This window comes from Ursus arctos, unplaced genomic scaffold, assembly GCF_023065955.2.
Source record: "Ursus arctos isolate Adak ecotype North America unplaced genomic scaffold, UrsArc2.0 scaffold_19, whole genome shotgun sequence".
NCBI lineage: Eukaryota > Metazoa > Chordata > Mammalia > Carnivora > Ursidae > Ursus > Ursus arctos.
Genome location: NW_026622863.1, coordinates 20,238,561 through 20,261,167, shown reverse-complemented (window position 1 = coordinate 20,261,167; position 22,607 = coordinate 20,238,561).

Genomic DNA, 22,607 nt, shown 5'->3' with positions numbered 1-22,607 from the left:
GATGACTGATTTAACCTCCAGCCCCTGTCTCCTCCCCAGGGGTCACAGTGTGGTACTGAAAATTCCAGCCCTCTAATCACATGTTTGGTTCTCCTGGTAACCAGCCCTCATCCTTAGGTGGGCTTCATAATCACTCCATGAACATAATGAAAGACACCTTTCTTGTTCTCATCACTTAGGAAATTCCAAGAGTTTTAGGAACTTTGAGCTAGAAAAGTGGACAAAGACTATATATTTCCTGTTATGAATCACAAATATCACACCCAACATTGGAGAAAACCCCATGGACTATGGTATCTACCACACAGTCTTTCCTCCATCTCAAAGAATGGTGCACTTGCTTTCAGGTGTGGCCCTTTCTGCCTTCTTATCCACTGTAAAGCAAGAGTATCCCAAGCAAGCCTAGGACCCCAAGAGTCCAGGCTATTCCTATCTCCTGATTTGGGTAACCTGCACTCTCTTTCCTCCCTGCTTCACCTTTAGAACACACATTTTCTTTTCACTATTTAGGAGTAAGCTTTGGATGCAAGCAACTGTTTTCTGTTTTACAAAGTCTCCAAGGCAAGGAAATAAAAAGGGAAAAGAAACTACAAGGAGGGTGTACTCAAATTTGTATCTCAACAAATTAGAACAGTAATTAATTTTAGTTTGCTTGTTTTCCTCTCAGAAACACACTGAGGAAATATGATAAAGGCACTGGCCACAAACAATCTGAGACTCGATGTCCAAAAATATTACAGAATACTGTGTGAATTTAGGCAAAAGTAGGTTTCATCTACTGCAGAATAGTCTCATAATGTCCTATCAGGTTGGCATAAGAATATGTCAAAAGTTCTAATGCTGAACTGTCTTATGCTGCCCAATAAATTGGATCTCAGTTGCCTAGGCTGTGTTTCATCAAACCAGAGAATATATTCCAGAGAAATAATACTATTTTATACCTACCACATTCAGAAAGGTTTGAAAGGAAACTTTATACTCATTTGAAATAATCCTGAAGCTGTAACATTCTAAAGTAAGATTGACCCTCACTGATAAACCACAATATTAATGATTTAAAGAAAAAAAGAAAGAAAAGAAAAAGATTTGAGCACAGAGTTCATGGGTAAATTAGTTTTTGAGCTCTATCTTTTAAACATAAAAGTTTGGCTCTATCATATAAAATATGGAAAATATTTCCCAGTCTCTGATAAACAGAGAATATGATCATTTTTGCACAATACTCTGGATTAAATAGATGAGGTTGCTTGCTGTGGAAAGCACTGGATATGGGAGCCCAGACAGCCCCATGTCCCATCTGGCAGGATCTAGGGATGACAGAATCAATCTTTTGGCTATTTGCAATCCATTCAGGGATATCAGAATTCAGAAGTTGGGAAGCTCTGAGCTAGGACACAAAAATGGTTTTCATACATGTATGGAACCTGAAGCATTTAGCTATACTAGGGAGTGAAGTATAAGTTAAAATAAATAATAACAATAGTCAATATATCCACAGATTCATTTAATAATCATAAGTGACTTCTGATCTACTCACTGGATATGTGGAAAGAAATAAGACTCAATTCCTGCTTTTGAGGGGCTACGGTTTAGAACAGGTCTAACAGAAATAAAATGGAAGTTTGAAATGAGAGCCACATATACAATTTACAAACTTAGGAAGATAAAGAAACCGTCAATATTAATTCTAATATATATTTTAACCCAATATATACAATACAGTCTCATTTCAACATGTAATTATTATGAGTCATTAAGATATTTTGCATCCTTGTTTGTTTTTTGTACCAAATCTTTGAAATCCAGTATCCACATGTCAATTTGTACTAGCCAGAGTTCCAGTAATGCTCAATTGCAGTATGTAGCAAATTGCTAACATATTAAACAGTTCAGGTCTAGAAAGAAAAGACAAGCGTGTAGACAGATAAGAGCACTAGAAAGATGGATAGAGGTGAGTGAGGAAATAAAGGGGAAAAGGGTCAAACCTACCTTTCAAGAGCATTCGGCAGCAAAATATGCAGATTTCTATCTCCTGTGATAATCAAGAATAAGCCCACTTTCCTTATTCATTTATGTAAGGAGATATTGAGCCAGAGTGTTCTTTTAATCGCCCTAGGAGTTATGAAGACAAAAGTCATTTTAAGTATGTTTACTTGCTCTTTTTTGCTTTCCTTTTTATAGATTGCCAAGTACATTTTAATAATTCCATATGAATTAAAGGTACAGTATTTTTCATCAAGGAGAGGTCTGTACCCATCACTTTCCCTACCCCCTACCCAGTGATGGGGCAGTGGCAGCTGCCCAATATATATCCTTGATCCAAGTGTGTAAAATCAGGCAACAAAAATATGGGCCTCCATGAGCAGGAGGAGATCTATCTGTGGGGTAAAGGGGGTGAATGAGAGACAGAGAGAGAGAGAGAGAGGAGAAAAGGAGAGAGCTTTAAAATCATTAAGTCCCAAATCCCATAGTCATTTGACTTTCAAATGATATGGGGATGTTGCCTAGTCTGGGAAAAAAGTGACTTACTTATGGTCTTTAAGAAGGGACAGCCTCTAGAACCAGAGTGGGCAGTAAAATAAAGCATAATTGACTAAGTGGCTCAAAGGAAGGGGAGAAATGTAATTCAATAAGTAAAAGTACTAAAGAGATATGCAAAATTCGTGGATTTCTTATGCCTGGCATTTTAGGATAAGACTGTTCCTTATTTTAAAATTGGACTCTTTGGCAGGATTACTCAATATCAGCAGCATTGAAGTTGGCTTTAGAGCCATAATTTAAGGTGTAAATTAAGGTGACCTCAACTAGGATGAAATACCTTTAAAGAAGCTGAGTTATAAAATATGAGCCATTTTCAGGAAATGGAAGACAATTGCGAGCTGTTGAAAATGGACCAACAAAAGTGAAAAGGGGAAATAAAGAAACAGATTACAGGACAAAAGCCTGAGCACCTAATTTAAAACAAAAATGGTTTTCTATGGTTTATGATGAGTGATAAACAGAGTCCACTGTGTGACCATAAAAATATATCTTTAGCTCAGAAAATATGAGTCTCACTGTCAGCTTAATGTAGTGATTTAAGTTCATAGCCTTTCTCCTTGAAAGAGTTACAAGGCTGAAGTTACCATTCTAAATGATGTGCATTTGGAAATTATGAACTATGACCGAGAGGCATTAGTTTTTAGTGCAACTTAATCATGAATTTACCTATTTCCAGTTATTGTTTGTTACATATTTCTTAGAGCAGCTAGAGTGGTGGAGTATTAATAGCTATAAAACTTCATTAAACTGGCATTAGACTTCTGAGAAAAACCCATAAAACCCAAAAGAAAGCCCAGCACTGGAGTTCTGCCTCCTCTGGCTCCAAGTCAACTTTATTATAATAAAGTCGTTCAAAAGACTCAACAAGGAGCCAAGAGGGTTTATTGAAAAACCTTGTGGTGTTATAGCAGGAAATCTCTGATTCACCTAGAAGACTAATGAGCATAAAAACCATAGGAAATCTGAAATAAAGCTTCCTAAGAAACATTATAATGGCAAATGGGGATGTCGACTCTATTGGCATAAAGACAAAGGAAAAAGAAGAGGAAGAAGAAGAAGAAGAAGAAGAAGAAGAAGAAGAAGAAGAAGAAGAAGAAGAAGAAGGGAAGAAGGGGAAGAAGAAGAAGAAAGAGAGAGAGAGAGAGAGAGAGAGAGAGAGAAAGAAAGAAAGAAAGAAAGAAAGAAAGAAAGAAAGAAAAAGAAAAATGAAAATAAGAAAAGGGGAAAAACAGAAAATAAACGAGGATAATAAAATGTCCATTCACAGGTCTCCCACAGAAAATCTATCCCCTGTGTCTGGGTGGCAGAGTCTCCAATCCCAAGGTCATCATCTTATAAACATACTCAGGAAAGAGGAGAATCACAAATCACTGACTGTCAAGCAGAATTAAACAAAGTGCAGGAACCATAATATTTTAAATGAAGAGCACAACTGAGAAACCATCAAACTGCAGCTTCAGAGCAAATACAAAAATCCATTCCTGTCTTCTGGAAATTTCTAAAGGGAAACTGGAGAGAGTGGAAACCAGGAACCTACATTTCTGACTGTGTATTGTTATTAGATGCTCTGCAGCCTTGTTATTCAGGCTGTGGTCCATGGGCCTCTGACACCTGTCTCATCTGGGAGTTTATTAGAAATGCAGAACCACAGACCCTCCTCCTTTGTACAAGATTGCAGGTGATTTTTAGGCACATGAGACCTTAATCAAGAAGCAAAGTTTCACATCACTTTTGTCATTAAAGATTGACAATAACTCTGCCAGTTGTTACTGTAAGGGCCAAAGGCAGGCTACCCCAAGATGGGCCACATTGGCATCAACGTTATTTTGAGTTAAAAGCCATCCAAAACCACCAGATTCAGAAAGATCTTTTTACCTCCCCTTCAACTGCCTGCTTTATCAGGAAGAGAGCTATTAAGAGATTCCTCTTTACCTAAGAAAGTTATCTGCATAACAGGGCAACCTTTGTTTTCCAAACATCTCTCACCTTCCTGCTAATGGTCTTTTTCCCCTTTGTATCCCCAGAATCCTACCCTGCTCTTTAGCTCATATAAGCATTACATTGCCTGACTGTCTTTGGAATTTTCAAGTCTGTGTGGATTCCTTGTACATATGCTATTAAATTTGATTTTCTCCTGTTAATCTAACTCATGTCAATTTGATCCTAAGTCCAGCTAGAAGTACCTTGAAGGGTACAAGAATTTCTTCCTCCCCAACATCACCCTTATTTCAGAGACCGGAAAATAGAAACTCTAAGAACTGCCCAAAGTTGCTCCTGTAGCCAGCTGCAGAAATGCAATTCCAACTTAACTCATTCAAATTCCTCTAAAAGCATAGGGGTGCCTGGGTGGCACAGTGGTTAAGTGTCTGCCTTCGGCTCAGGGCGTGATCCCGGCGTTACGAGATTGAGCCCCACATCAGGCTCTTCTGCTATGAGCCTGCTTCTTTCTCTCCCGCTCTCCCTGCTTGTGTTCCCTCTCTCGCTGTCTCTATTTCTGTCGAATGAATAAATAAAATCTTTAAAAAAAATAAATAAATAAAAGCATAAATAAAAATAAGTAGAAATGCAATTCCAACTTAAATCAAATTCCTCTAAAATAAAAAGTTTCTTTTGCTTTGCAATATACTTATATATATTACATATATTATATAGTTATCAGTAAACTAAAACAAACAAAAAGATTCATCAGATTGTGTTTCATTTGTTCTCATTTGCTTTTCTCATTTGCATAGAGTGCCTACCAATTGCTTAATAAATTGGTGTTGGATTATGGATTTATTTGTGGAGTACTTGTTCTGTGTCCAGTGCTTTCTAAAATATACCCAGTCTCCCAAGATGATGGACACACAAATGGCTTGAAATCTAAAATCCAAGTGAGACTTTGAAGAAAAAGATGGGGAAAAAAAAAAAAAAAGGATTTAAAATCAGCAAAAATTGCCAAAATAATTCTCTTTTTACAGAGCCATGGGGGGAAAATTGTCATTGTCCAAAGCAATATGTCAGTCTAAAAATGGAGGTGGGGATATCAAAGGGAACAAACAAACAAACAAAAAAGACTGTGATAAATTTCCTCTGCCAAATTTCAAAGCTTTTTTAAGGCAAGATATTGACTTGTTGATTTTCCTAAAGCAGCAAGATTGCTGACAGTTAAGGGAATGCATATCCCATTGTAGCCTATGTGGATAATAGCTAGCTAACCAATCATCTCCCCTCTCCCCACCACAGTCTTGCTGAAAATTCTAGCACAAAGCATAGAAGCTTGAGGTGATGACAGCAAGATGATTTGTTAATGGAGCTTGCAAAGAATCAGATTGTGCTGGTGTGGTAGATTAATGGCAGATATGGACTCTTGTTTCTCCTCTCTTCATAAGGTATTGTCTAGTTTCCCTCACCCTGAGTCTGAGATGACCTTAGATGTTTGTTTAACCAGTAGCAAGTGATGTTCTAAGACTCTGACACTAGGTTATAGAACTTTTGCAACTTGCAACAGGAGCCTTTGAACTCTCAGAGAACCCTGGCTCTCTCAGTGGCCAAGGAAGAGGGTGTACTGCCTAATACTGCCTGCTGGGAAGGCCACATGTAGGTGCTTTGGCTGAAGTCCCAACTAAGCCCAGCTTTCTGTCACTTTCCCCTCCTGGTCCCAAAGCACCAAATACCAGGGCAAAGGTATATTGGACCCTAGAGTCTGCTAGCTGAATACCGGTAAATGGCCTTTACGAATGTCCCCCAATTTCAACTCCTGATCCACAAATTTATGAAATACAAACCATGGCTATTGTTTTAAACCACTTACTTAGCTTGGGAGTAATTTTTGTTTTGTTTTGGTTTTTGTTTGTCTTTATGCAATAGATAATTAAAACATCTGGAATAACTAAATCTATTTATAGAGAAGCTTTTATTCTAGATCCAGTTTCATCATTATGTTCATAGCAAAAGAAATCAAATAAATTTGCTAAGGAATAGATTTACTTTGCAAACATGTCAGGAAATTTCAGAAATGTGTGAATTGATTATGTAGTAAACAACTAGTCAAGAATCCCAACCTTTGTTCATTGCCAAGTGTGCATTTACAGTGAGAGATGATGGCCCTCCCTCCCCAAAAATGGAGCAACGCAAGATTCAATGCAAGAAGCTACTAGTCTATGCAGATGATTTAAAGCTTCCAACACTTGCTTTATGCACAGAGCACCTTGAGTGTTCCAAAGCAATTACTGCAAAGATAACTGCAAATGAAATGAACTAGAATGTTGGATTTATCTTCATGTACAGTTTTCCATGTAGTAAAATTTCTCCCATTTGTCTCTGCTCCTTTGACATTAGATTGATCAGTTAACTAGCTTTAGAAGCAAAAGATCAACCGGTTGACAAATTGTTCCCCTTGACTTCAAAGCACACTGAGGCCTACATTTTAGGCCTAATGATTTTAAATCACCCTTCTCGTTACAACAAAATGCATGATGTGACTTAATCAAATCTTTAAGCAGTTTGTAAAACATGGTTGTTTGTGTATGTTGGAGGCATTAGGGTAATAAATGGACGTGGAGTGGATGCAGGTTGTAATGTCTTCTACGAGGACCATGCATGTGCAGGATTCTATTGAATTAAACAGACATCTCTGCTAACCAAGAGACCACGTAAATGGACCCAGCTATAAATTAAGTAGAGCTCGTTAGCCTGCCTTTCTGGGGGAAATGCGTTCCTTTTTGTTGGAACAGAGTGAAATAAGATCTCAAGGGCTCACATGAGAAAATTGAAGAGTCTACCTGGTAAAAGCAAAGTACCCAATGATTTAAATATGATTCATCCACCAATTTTGGCTCATGTTCAAGGAATTGAATATTAATAATCATAATAATATCATTTGTTTGTAGTGAAATATTAGCAATGTTATCATGGGCATGATTATTATTATTATCACCAGCAATTACAGTTCTCTTTAAGTTGGTTTTCTTAAAATCATAGGGAATGCAGACAACTTTTAGAATCTGATAAAAGTTAGGGACTTTTTACCAAGGAAAAGAATGGTCACATGCAGAAAAACACACTGTCAAAGGGTTTACATAGGCCTCAACTTCATCTAATGACTTCCTGCGAAGGGTTTTTGGTTTCCAGGTTAAGAGTCTCAGGATATGTGCATAAATGGAGCCAGGCTTTTAATATAATATTTCTTTCATTAATCAACTCCACATGTTAGATGTTACTATCCTCATTTTAGCACTGGCAAAACTGTGTCTCTAGGGGTATATAGGTGAAGGAATTGGGTTCGAATGTCATATCTGCCTGTTTTCAAAGCCCTTGGTCTGTGGAATAATGTTAATTAAATCGGGGCAGACATCTTCCTTTGAATCACTGTTTTATGGGAAATTCTAACTCTTCATCTTTATTGAGATTGAGGAAAGAATGGAAACAGGTAACACACTCTCTCCTAATTTCCAGATACTGGAAAACTGTCACATGTTTCAAACAGTGAAAAAAAAATGAGAAAAAAAATACATATATACTCATTCCTATCTTAATACATATATAAGTTGTCAGTAGTCAGTAGATGATTATAACCTATCAGTTATTTGTCCGTACTGGCTAAGTTTTTTTCCTTTTTCTATAGATCTTATTTTTCTCATCTATAAAAAAGAAGATGCTAAATATTTTAAGCTCTGTGCAATCATAAAACTGCCAGAGTTTTGAAATATAAATTGGGGCACAGGAGTAGGGGAGAAAGGAAGAAAGGAAGAAAGGAGGAGGTGGAGGTGGGGAGAGAGAGAGAGGAAGAGAATGCAAAAGAAAAAGAGACTTACCAGGGAATACAGTGAGATCTATCCCAGGTTTGTGCTGTGGACTTTCCTTCAGACAGAACCCCTAGTCTCAAGCATTTCCAGCACCATTGCAAGCATCTGTTTTTTGTTGACAAAGCCGTGTCCACCCTGAATAACAGAAATAGAGTTGGTTAAAAAAACTGTTTTCTCCCTTATGCTATTATAACTTATATCTGAACCAGGGTAAACACTTTCTTCTACATTTTGCAATAACATTATTAGCACATATAAATCTATGTGGTGGGGACTCTCTTGATTAATCAGCCCTTTCTACCCTGGACTTTGTTGAAGAAGTAACAGGTAGTTCCCTTGTTGTCTTAGATGACATTTATTTTTTATAAGCTTTTTTCTAAAACTAGGTTGTTGGGTTCTTTTTGTAAGTACTATAATAATTATAGATATTCATGAAAAAATGAAATGCATTAAAATGAAAATCACTTAAATAATAAAAGTCACTCTATCAATGCCTTATACCAGTTCCAGTTTCTAGAAGCACCTTTGTTAAGAATATCTTGCCTATATAGGCCCATCTCTATATCATAATTTATATATAACTAGGAATAATGGCTTGTTATATGCATATATATCAAAAAGTAAATACATATTGTGCAACATTTAAAATGATATACTTTTAGCAAATTCCCATATTTATAAACAAAGTTTTGTTCCATCCTTTTTACTGACTGCATACAATTCCATTATAGATATCACATTATTTATTTGGTCCACTACTGAGAATCCTTTAAAATGTTCTTCCTAGAACTTTATTATTACAGCAAAAACTTCAGTAAACATCCTTGAGTGATACCCTTTGTACACTTGAGTAAGTGAATATAGTGTACAGATGTCTATAAAAGTGGCTGGGTCAAAAATGTATTCTGTCTTCAAAAATATATATACATATATGCATTTGAAATGTTGACAGATATTGCTAAATTGCCTTGCAAATTGTTGTACCAATTTTCATTTCAACTAACCAGGTAAAGCAGTGACTGTTTTCCCACTTGGTCAAAATCCAGCATTATCAACTTTTTTCATGCATAGCCAGAGAGATATTAGTAAATTATGGCATCTTAATGATTTCTACTGTTTCTTCATTTAAATTTTTAATGCATCCCCCATTCCCCTCACCTCTTAATTTGTAAGTACTATATCTCTGTTTCTATTTTCAAATCATTGTTTCAGAACAATGCATTACTTGTGGAGCACTGCTTCTATTTGTTGATTGTAATTTACGCAGGAAGAATTATCCTTTTGGTTCTTACAATTTCCATATTACTCTCTCTCGTCTCCCATTTATTTAGGCTGTTGCTTGCTAATATATTCATTTATATTCCATCCATTTCCAGGGCTGATTTGAAGTGGCATATGATAAAATAGCAGGCATAAAGAAAAACAGCATTGAAATGGAAGGAAAAAATATCCTTAAAAAATTAATATTGTGACTTTAGCAGTAAATCTAGTTTTGGGATTCCTAGATATGAAGGCCAAAGGAGCAGTCAATGTTTTGATGAATACATAGCCTATAGAAACAGAAAGCATATTAGTCCATATGGAGATAAACCTTTTTTCCGATGCTCAATTATTTAATGAATGTTTCAGGTAGACATTAACAATAGAACACACTGTGTCCTCAAAACTTATTGGCCACATACGGCAAAGATTTTCTTTATAGGACTGCTTTAAAAAAGAGAGAAATATAACCTGAAAATACCATTCAAAAGGCATTTCTTGTAAGACAGAAGAAGCTTAGCTATTACTATAGATATTAACTTGAATATAAATCATTTTTATTATATTTAATGTATTCCCTAAATGCATAGGCTCACTGCTATTGTTGTATTGAATTTTAGGTCTAAAGAGAAAAAGAAATGTGAAATATGTTTAATTGTCTGAGCAAAGGAACACTGATGATAATTATGATAAAGATAATTACGATTTATCCACGTACAAATTGTAGCTGCTCCTTTTTGCCATTTGTATCTGATATCATTTTTTTCCCCTCACAGTAACACAAGAACTTCAGGTAAATCAACTGAGAGAAATTTGGGAACATATATAACATTTCCCAGCATTAATTCAGTCTAATCCCATCTACCAACTAAATGACATCACCATACAATTCATCAATTCCTGTGCTGGTATCATCTTCATGAGACAGATCTCATGTTTCCTAAACACATGGGTCTCAGTATTCTCTGATGAATGCTCTGCACCTTTTTCCCCCAATATACTTATATTCTGATACTTTTCCTTATGCTGGATGAAGAAAATGTTGACTTTATACTCAATGGCAACCATAGGAAAAATTAGGCAGAAAACCCAAATAAATTGAATACTACCATTTGACAAATAACTTTTTTTTCTTAAAGCCACATTTATCTACATCCATTGTACCCATTGGAGAGGTTCCAAACTCTCTACCCCTTTCCTTTATTTATTACCACCTCCCCCCACCCCATAGCACTTCCAATCATTCTGGACTACTTGTCTTGAAAATACATGACATTCCTGACTTCTAGATTTTCCTTCTGCTACAATTTCCATTGAATGAATTATTTTTGCCTAAAACCCTTCCTTCTATGCTGAATCAACAATTTATATTTTATATAGTATGCATCATGGCTTATAAAAATCTATTGACTTGATCATCTCTATCAACTGATAAATATATATATTTATGAATATACTGATGAATATATATATTGATGAATATATCTAGTATTAGATCCTATGAGTTTAGCAAGCATTAAATAAATATTTCCTAAACAAATACATTAATCTTTTTTTTTAATAGATTTATTTGAGAGAGAGAGTGTGCACTTGAGCAGGGGGAGAGGCAGAGGGAAAATCTCAAGCAGACTGCCCACTAAGTGCTGAGCCCAACAAGGGACTCCATCTCACAGCCCTTGAGATTAAGGCCTGAGGCAAAACCAAGAGTCAGACGCTTAACAAACTGAGCACCCAGGAGCCCCTAAATTAATCTTTCTTAAACAAATAAATAATGGAACCTTTTCAGTCACTCATCACCTATTTGTTCCTACCAGTGCCATGTATGTGGGCGGTTCTATAGGTGCCATGAGGGCTACACACAGTCCCTGCTTCGGGAAGCCTGAATGGGAAGCTTTGTGCACAGACTCAGAGCATACCAATGGAAGCTAGCAATGCTAGAACAGAGACACGCTTGGGCCTCTCTGAAGACGCCCTGGAGGGGGCACATGCATCTTCATGTGTGTTCAGGAAGTTTCGCAGAGGAAGTGATAATGAAAGATGAGCAGGAATCTGAAGGTTGAATAGAGAGGTTTACACTGGGCACAAGGAATACTGGAGGCACCCACACAGAGACCTTAAATCCACAGTAAGAGGAGCATACACTCACAGATTTTCACACATGGAAAGGAGATAAATAATCCACCTAAGCTATTAGTGGTAGATTCGTATGTTACCACTCCTAGGATTACTTGCATACACACAGGAAACATGAAAGGATAATCTGAAATAGAAAGAGATCAGACACAATTATAAACTGTACAGTATTCACTAATCAGAGACTAAGGTACTAACTTAAGAATTTATATTTGGATGGTTTACTTAAAAAAAAATGAGGGGAGAACCAATTAGAGAGAAGACCAATGGTCAAGTACATTTGAGAGACTCAATACATTTCTCACTGGACAATGAAGTATTTAGAAAATCTACTCACTTCTCCTCACCTTTACCATTGCACATTTAATCCAACCCTGGTCTTGTAACATCTGGGTTAAGTATGGTAACTTTGGAACTCAACTCCTGCCTGCCAGCCATGGACAAGCCACCCTGAGTGGTCCTTCTGAAATGCCACCAGATTATGTCACTTTTCCTCTCAAAACCGACCAACTGCTACCTGTCTCACACAGAATGAAGTCCAGCAATTCTTACCCTGGCCTCTAAAACAGTAGTTAACCTGGCCTCTTACTATCTCTCTCTCTCTCTCCCACATCTTTTCCCACCTCCCACTAGCCGCACAGCCCTTCATTCATTTGTAAACCTACAAACCATATTCCCACTTCAGGACTGCTGGATTTCTCCCTTATGATACATTGCTCCCTACTTCATTTTGACCTTTGTTCAAGTATATGTTTTTCAGAGATTTTTTCTCTGACTGTCTTTTATGGAATAGTATATTCTTCAATACTATGGGTCTTTGCCTGTTTTATTTATCTTGATGACACTTATTTGTTTACTTTCTATTTCCCCCAATTAAAATGCAAGCCCCATGAGAGCAGGGGATATTTCATATATAAGTATCTGTTTTGAGCTTAGAACAGTGCCTTACACATGGTATGGCCCTGAGTAGATAGATATTCACTGAGGAAATGCATAGATATCTTTCAGAGCTCTTACACTGTTACTATGCATTACAGAAAATAAAATAAATCATAAAGTTCCAAGAAGGGTATGATACTTGGTACTTCTCAACAATTTGGACATAGAGCAACCTTGCAGATTCTTTCACATTTACCCATCTGTTTAGCAGCTATTTACCTATCATGTCCCTACCAACTTAGAGTGGAACTTATCAAGGTTTGAACCCTTTAAGAATTACTCATAAGAGATACTGATGGAAGAGAACTATCCCTACCTTGGGAATTTCAGTGAGTCAGGTCAAAAGGAAATGAAAGTGGTCTGTAGGTCTGTCTCAGTGATAGTCTAGAATTGGGGGTTGAGGTGACTCTGGATTCTGTAATGGAGAGAGAGATAGAATAGAAAATCTGGCTGAAGCCAATGGACACACTCTCAGAAGACAGGTGGTAACATTATTAAATGAAATGATAGTTAAATTGCTAAAACGAAAGTTGTGATGGATAGATAGGTGTATATACATCCTCTTATTTATATCTGTATTATTTATCTACCTACCTACCTACCCTACCTACCTACTTATTTTATTGTTTTTGTTCTTCTGGGGAATTTAGTCTAATAGAGAAGTTAAGCAAAGAAGAATATATAGTACAAAGGAAACCAGATAATGAATTGGATTTACAATTCTAAGTAAAAACTTTATTTACATCTGTAACCAGTGAACAGTTAAAAATTTCCATAAAAACTCTGGAACCCATAACTTCCCCAGCCAGTTGGAAGTGACTTCTGAGGACTGTGGTTTCACTAACATGCTCTGCATTCATGGTCAGAGGAGAAACACTTATGAGAGAGGGAAGGGCCCAAACAGGAGGAAAAAAGAAGAAAAAGAGGAGAGCAATGATGGAGACAGTGGGGAGGGTGGGAAGATCCAGCAAGTGCCATGGGGTTTTCTAAGCACTTTTCTCCTGGCACTTCTGAGCTATGTTTCAACAAGAGCTGGCAATTCTCGAAATTCTGTATTTTTTTTCCCCCACAGGAGACTCAAATAAAATCGCAGGGCTAGGGAGAGGGGGTTCCATTTAGTTTCCATGGAAACATCTCTGATTCTATAATGGCATCTCTATCATATCTTAATCAGCATGTTTTTAATAGACAATTGGATGCTGAATTATAAATATGTGCAATGAGAGAAAAGCAAGACTTGGTGGTGGGAGATTTGTGGGGAAGTTACTCTGCCTCAGAGGAGAGCAGGGGCCAGATGGGCCTGGATGGATTATGTCCCAGGCTCATCACTGTCCTGCTGCTATGTGGAGCGCCAGCCATGCCCAGAGCAGGGGCGCTGAACTACAACAAATCAGGGTTTAGATCTGGACTCTGCCAAACAGCCCAGTGACCTTGGGCCATTCCTCACATTCTCTGGGTCTCATATTTTATTTAAACTTGGATGATGATAATCATGCCCACCATTGACAATGCTCTTTGACTATTAAACAGCATGAGAACATGAGGTGCCTGGCATGGGGATGGAACATATTTGGTATTCAATAAATGTTAATTCAGCCTTCTTTTCCTGAGAGATTATTTTCGTTCACTTGTTCGATTATTAATTTATTCGACAAATACTGACTGACCAACTCTAGGATGTACTAAGCACCGAGGATAAAATGTTGAGGTAGAAAAAAAGGGGTAGGCAAAATCCATCATTTCTGACAGAATTATTTATTATTATTATTATTATTATTGTTATTGTTATTATTATTGCTATTATTGGAGTTGCAGTTAGTATTTCTGGAGTTGTTGAGGTTACTATGCCCTGTGGTAAGAAGATAGTCATTTCACTCTGATGATACGAGAAGTAGCTTCTCACCTTCATGGTGTTGCTTGTTTCATCTAAAATACTTTCTCCACCCTTGCTTTCCCTAAAAGTTCTCCAGAGTTCTTCAGAGGCCTATTCTGTGTACCAGTGCTTGGCACTGAGATAATAGCATAAAACGAGAAAAGTATGATCTTTGTTCCCAGAGGCTAACGACCTATTGTTATAACCCTGGTCTGGCACGTAGGACTTAACACAGACTCATTCACATCACTGTGTTCACCATCCTTTTTTGTTGCTCTATAATATTTCATTGTTGTGAAAGTATCGTGATTTACTTATTCATTCTACTGCTGGACTTTTGGATAGCTTTTAGTCTTGGACTATTACCAATAATGCTACCATGAGAAATTTAATACAGCACATGTATTTTGGTAAGCATATGTATTATTATTATTATTATTATTATTATTATTATTATTATTATTTGGTTATATATCTAGGTGTAGAAGCATTCATCACAGGTCTACATATGCATGTGTTGAACTTTGGTAAGCACCTGCAACAAAGTGGTGCCATCAGTTTACTCTTCCACTTGCAAGGCAAGAGGGTTCTACCTCTCCACATCCCAGCAATACTTGGTATCATCAGTCTGAGGTGACTGGCTTGTACTGATAGGTTATTTTGGTTCAAATTTGTATTTCTATGACAATACTTTGATCATCTGTTTTCATAGCTTCTTTTATAAAGCACTTGTTCTAGTCTTTTGCTCCTAGTGAGTTGTCTTTTTTTCCTTACTGATTTGTTGGGAGTTCTTTATGTATTCACCATTCACAAATTATGCACTGGATATATGTACTTTATGTATTCACCATTCACAAATTATGCACTGGATATATGTACTTGTATTTTTCCACTCTGTGGCTGGCTTTTTCACAATTTTAATGGTTTCTTTAAATTTAAATTAATTGTTGCTTACTCCAAGATCAGGACACACTTGATAATCAAAAATTATGTCATAATATTATAGGACAAAAGACATAAACTGAATCATCCTGGACATACCAAGACATGTGTTCATTCTAAGTATACTTTCTCCCCTCTAAGTTAGACCAGACCAGTGAGTCTGAATCTTGGTGGCATATTAAATTACCTAAGAAGTTTTACAAACTATTGCTGCCAGGGGCACCACCTCAGGCCCATGAATCAGGATTTCCAAGGGTGTGGCAAAGGGTAAATGATTTTTTTTTTTTTTTTTTTTTTGGTGGTGGGGTTACTATAGAGTGCTCATGTGATTCTGTGACCTACTGTGTTTGAAAAACTACCACTCTGGCCTAGTGCTTCTCAAACTATGAGCATAGGAACCCTTTGGAGTCTTATCTAAATCAAGATTTTATTCAGTCTTGGGGGCAAGATGGGACACTGAACTATTTAACTTCCAGGTGATGCTGGTGCTTCTAGTCCACAGAACACAATCCGAATAGAAGGATTCTAGACTAGATTTTTCTACCTGGACACTATTGACATTTTTGGTTAGATAACTCTTTGTTGTGAGGCACTGTCCTATGCATTGTGAGCTGTTTATCAGCATTTCTCACACTATCCATTAGATAATAATTGTATGCCCCAAGATCTGACAATCAAAAATGTCCCATGCATTGATAAAAGTCGCTTGGGGAGAAGAAGATCAATCTTGGCTGAGAATTACTTATCTAAACCTTTTAGACACACCTTCAAATGGCTGAGAAACAACCTGGTGGATCCCAGGTTACATTACTAAATAGTTGATTGGATCTAATATTATATAAATGTTGTAATAATATTTTATTTTTATGATTATATGATAATCCTGATTCAAAAAAGTCAAATCAAGTGTGCCACATCTGGATTGGTTGAGCTGCTTAGATATTAGCTTATTTCCTCTGAGTACGATGACAAAACATGGCACTTGACCTGTGGGTACTACTCCATCTGGTCCCCAGGTACAATAGGTACCCCTGAGGTCGGGTGGAGGATGAGAGAAAGGGTGAACATAACCATTCCTTCACAAAGGTTTCAAAACAAGCATATACCCTCCCCCCCAAAAAATCCTCTTAATATCTATTCCAAAACGCAAAATGCCTCTTGTATGGGCCTACCCCGACACATAATCACTTTAAGTTATCGGAGCATAAGATCCCAGAAAGAAATTTTTAGTATATTTATTAAAGTCCCATAGATTTAAAAAAAAAAACAAAAACAAAAACAAAACCCAAATAAACCACTTCTCTGTTTTGTGGGCTGGGGTAGAATTCACATGTGCACCTTTTCTTACCATTGAAATCCTTCATCTTATTGATCATATCATGGCGGTTTCCATAGCCATTCTTCCTTCTCTACTTTCCTGTGACATCACAGCTGGCTCCTCATTCCTTCCACCTGCTTTTGGAAAAGGGATGCTCTGGTGCACAGAGAAATAATAACCTACCCTTCTTGCCCTTCTTGTACTTTAATTTTCTAGGGATCAAAATTCAAGGAAGTTCCAACTGATATAGCACAATGGACATCTTAACGGCCACAATTATTATCATTAGACATCCACTATAATTTTTTTTTTCTTTACAAGAGTGCTTCTTGCTACATTTATTTTACTGTTTTTTTTAAAGAAAGAGCGTGCCAGATAGAATAGAAGTAATCAGAATTCTGAATGCCAAATGGGATTCAAAATACCCATGAATAATCTCAGCTTAATATGCTCTTAGCTTTGGTTTAGATAAGAGATCCCAGCCATAAAATAGTAGAAGAAAATTGATGTAAAGAAATTGTTCAAAATGTAAAGACTATATCTTTTGCATTTGCAAGCCTTCAATTACCCTTACCCTGGTAGTTTCCAAAGATACAATCTATCTTTGAAAGATGGAGAAAAGGTCTAAAGAAAAGTCATTGAAATGAAAACAACTCAGAAGTTTCAAACACCAAATATACCAAGAACATCAATTGCTTTGAGTTTCCTCTATGCATTAGTCAATCTAATTCAAGCAAAATTATCAAGCACCCATTATATGCCATTCAACACATTGAAGAGGCAGGAACATTAAGACCTTCACCATTTTAAAAAAAATTATTTATTTGAGAGAGACAGTGAGCATGAGGGGTGGAAGGGCAGAGGGAGAGGGAAAAGCAGACTCCCTGCTGAGCAGGGAGCCAGACTCGGGACTGGATCCCAGAATCCCAGGATCATGACCTGAGCCTAAGGCACATGCTTACCAACAGAGCCACCCAAGTGCCCCAAGACCTTCACAGTTTAATGTTGAAAACAAGACATGAACTTAAACGATCATTATTATCATCAACATCACCACCATCATCATCATTATCATCACCATCGTAATATATATTAACAGGTTTTGTGCCATAAGAAATGAACAAATTCAGAACTTCTGTTGTGTTTTTTTTTTTTTTAATTCAGTGAAAATCATTTGAAGCAGATGCTGTTTTAGAATGATGTTCACGTATTACATAAACACAAAAATGATTGGAGGATATAGATATTTGGGCCCTTCGAGAATTTTAAATGAAACAAGAAATCCACAATAATTTAGTTGTGCAAGTGGTGATGCATGGTGGGGGATAGTCAAGAAAATTAGGTATGGCCAGAAGACAACATTGTTCAAGGAATTGGGGGCTGGAGGTAGAGGTGGCACAAAAAGATGCTAAAATGGCTTTAGGCACAGTTACTTAGTTCCTTGAATATCAGGATACATGGACACCTTTACATGGTAGTCCCCATGAATGCTACGCAATCTGAAGTATACACATGCTCTGGAACATGTGTAGAAAGTGTCTAACTTGAAACCCAGTCCGTCAGTCACTTTGGCTCTCTGAACTGCATGGTCTCACCAGAGGTCCCCCTAATAAGGCCTTGTCAGAAAACTTCTCTTGCCACTTCCCTGAGAGGCAGTGAATTAGACTCTCACATCTGACAGGAAAAGATTCTGGGGCATAGAAGGACATTAAGTAGGAGAGAACAGAAATTTGGCAGAAGCCAGGCTACCCACCAGCATGTGCAAATCTCAGCGGAGTCTAGGTGATGTAATCAGGTGAGTCTAATTGAAAGACTGTGTTTCCCTTGGAGAAGGTCTTTGGTACAGTGAATGGAAGGGAGAACTGTCATCCCCACTGTTCTCTCACTCTCAATTTTGTTTTTCCTTCCCAAAAAAGCAATTGAAGCCAGAGGCTATTTTTAGTTCCCTGGCTGAGGGTGAGTGATAGAGTACATTAGTGCATTGGTGGGGCTCGAGGTAAACTTAAGTGGGAGCCTTGATGGTACAGCTCCACAGAGCTGGCTAGGGGCAGGAGATTGGCAGCAACATTATAGCGACAAACAAGATCTGACCAAAATCCTCCAGGACTGGAATTTCAAGTGCTGCAGCTAGTAGACTCTATAAATAGAAGGGAAGGAGCAGAGGGAGAAAACCAAGCTGTAGGGCTGATTCCTTTCTGATTTGGATACACAGTTTCAAGGGACAGCATGGACTTTGTCAATTTCAGAGGCACAAAAGATCCCAGACGGTGGGTCCAGGCAGTCTTAGAGAGGCTGGGCATTCAATAGGTTTGTATATATCAGTCTCAAGAATTTTTAAAATTAAGTTCATAGATCTTTTTTTTTTTTTTTTTTAACATCAGCTGATGGAGCTGCCTTAAACCTAAGGTCACATTACTCTCTGGCCCAAGGAAATCTCACATTTTCCTTTTCCATGGTGAAAAGTAATTAACAATAGCTGTTCTTTTCATCGAGTATTTATCAGGGATCAGATTCCACACATACACAATATAATCTAATGTCATATATTTGTATAGTGTGTGTATGTGTGTGTATATATATATATATATATATATATATATATATATATGATATACTTTAACATTCAATGAAACTCTGCAATATAGACAATATCCCTAATTTGTTGATGAATAATGTGAGACTCCCAAAAGCTATGAGACTTGCCTCAGTTCCTACAATCTATAAGGAGCTGAAGTAGAATTTGAACTCAGATCTATTTGCCTACATAGTTCCTACAATCTATAAGGAGCTGAAGTAGAATTTGAACCCAGATCTGTTTGCCTACATAGCCCGTGTGTTTTGCACTGCCCTGCCTGCTTGTTTTGTGTGACTGGGGTAGGCCAATACTGAGGCTGTTGGTAACATCCAGGTTCAGAGACATGATATGAGAGGATGTTATAGGAGAGCCGTGCTTTGGTAATGAAAACTGAAAACAGTTCTTTGTAAATGGTTTGCACAACAGCTGTTAAATGATAATCACTTCACATTTTTTAAAACGCATCAACCCTGAATAAAAGTGGGTTATGGAAAATGAAAATTGGTGAAATTTGATCAATTAACTGTTGAGTCACTAACTAAACTCAGCTAACAGCATTCTGGGCATGAGCTCCAGAGAAGGCTAGTACATCCAGTAGGCCAGTAATTATGGAATAATATGATTCCTCTAATTAGAGACCCAAATTGTTCTTAGGGAAATTTATACAGGGGAGGAAGGGTAAAGAAGGAGGAGCCAGAGCTTCCTGCTGTCCAGTGAAGGATTTTCAGACACACAGACCTAGAAACACTGCAAAGTGGTCCCTGATTGGCAATTAATTGTGTGAAGAGAAAACAGCCAAGAAAGATAAGTGGGGCTGGGGTGAGCTCTTATGCTGCTGTGAGAAGCATTTGAAGCCAAACTCAGGAATGGGTTGTCAGTCAAAATCTCAGGAAGAAGACCAGATGCCAATCAGTGTGGCAGGAGTGAAGCCCAAGGAGCGGGCAGTGCCCATCATCAAGCTACACAGAGATGTCTGGTTAAAACTAGAGCAGGCCAGTGGGGGAAAAAAAGGCAAGAGTAGTGAACTGGCAGCCGGGGTTTTGGCATGATTAGAGAGAGTGATGTTTGGGGAAAGTAGTTGTTTGCAGACAGCTCCTGCTGAAAGCCTGAGGTTCTGCCCTGAGGGCAAACTTTCGAAAGCCTTCACTCACTTAACTTTGCTTTGTAGCAGTTCCCCCAACTGAAAAATAAATAGAAATTATATCCCCTGAATGCCCTCCCCACTGCCTGCCCCACACACAACATGTATCTAAGATATATAAATTTTTCCTTCCTATAGATTGCAGCCAACGCTATCTTGATATACAGTAACAGAACTATTACATGCAAATCAGCATTTGTGGAATGAATGCATAAATGACTGGGGAAAAAAAGAAAGGAATCATGGTTCTGCAGCTCTGTGTGTGTGTGTGTGTGTGTGTGTGTGTGTGTGTGTGTGTGTGCATCTGCACATATTGAAGCAATGCCCCAATGTTCGAAAACCTATAGAAGCCAGAAGACTGACTTAGAATGGTCTCCGTTAGTTGTGCGAGTATCTGAAGATTGGGATAAAGAAGCCTACATTTCTTGAAGAAAAAAATGGGAAAACAAATATTAAAGGGAATCCTGCAGTTTAAGTTAAATCACAGTTATGGTGAAACTGTCCCTATTCTGGAAACAGAAAATAATAATAATGATGATAATATCACCACCAACAACAATAAAAGCAATGATAATCACAGCAGTTGCTGAGTTCTTATTTTGTATCAAGTACTATGTGATACATTTCAGGTTTTGACAGATAACACCACAGTACTACAAGCCAAGTAGTGTTATAATCCTTCTTTACTGATGATGAAATTCACATACAGTTAAGTGATTCAAACAATGTCATTTAAACTAACCACATGATGAAGCTGGGTATTCGTCCCCTTCAGTCTGACATTAGAGCCCAAATGAACTGGAGACATAATCACAGTCTTCTGATTTCTCTACTCACTGTAAGGACAGGATAGGCAGGATTTTTTAAAGAAAATTTTGCCCTTCAGTGGTCTATTCTTCATTTCCTTACCTATGAGGTACATCTATCCATGCTCGTTAAACCACACTGAGCCTGTATATAGCACATCTGGATGTGAGTAAACTGTTGAATTAAGTAAATGCTTGTCACTTCAGGGCACTCTCATGTCATTTGTGATCAATATCCCTCCTTGTTTCTCTGAGTGAGGTTTATATGCATAACCAGGTGAAATTTCCACAGATTTCCCACTGGAAATGGAATTTGCCTCTGCTTGGCTAAGTGCCTTGTAGGCTGTTGAAGGGGTTATAAATTCGGAATGAGACATTAGGATTAGACCCTCCATTCATAGCCATGATGTGCTTTTCTGATCAAGGGAACCCTAGACATGTGCAATGGAACAGGAATACACAATTTAGAAGACTGTACAGGGGCATCTGGGTGGCTCAGATGGTTAAGCGTCTGCCTTCAGCTCAGATCCTGATCCGAGGGGTCTGCGATCAAGCACCACCTCATTGGGCTCCCTGCTCATGGGGGGGCCTTTCCTTTCCCTCTCCCTTTGTGATTCCCCCCATTTGTGTTCTCTGGCTCTATCTCTCTGTCAAATAAATAAATAAAATCATTAAAATAAAATAAAAGACTGTAAAATGTACAATTTATAAATAAATGTACAATTATATAAATCCTGTAAAGAAGAAAAGGAGGTTTCTCTCCTTGCTGACTTCATTCCAGCATTTTCAATACCTTCAACTGTTGGTGGATATGGAGAACAATTTGAATCCAATGGGGATGAATTCTAAATTTAGGCTTAAGTGGTCACTTTTGAGCTCTTTTTAGAATAGAGGAGTTAATATCCCAGAAATTTTTGAGAACGTGTTCAAATTAAAGTATGTCCTCTGGATGAATTTTAGTTTTAGAAATTTGGACTAATGCTTTCTTCGGCTGAATGGGGACGGTGGCAAATGCTCCCCAGAAGCAGCCACAAAAAATTGCTCTATTTTGACCCTGAAAATTACAATGAATTGTTTTGCATTTTATCTTAATAAGAAAGAAAAATACCCTAAAGTTTATATTTCTTCCATATCCACCCGCCGCAGGGACTCATAAATGCCTGCTAATGAAATTAAGGAGAACTATGTGCTCAGGCACTATTAGCCCCAAGCGCAGAAAAATAATTAAATTAAATACTTAATGAGAGGCATTCTTTTTTTTTTTTTTTTTAAACTTGGTTCTGAAATGTTTAG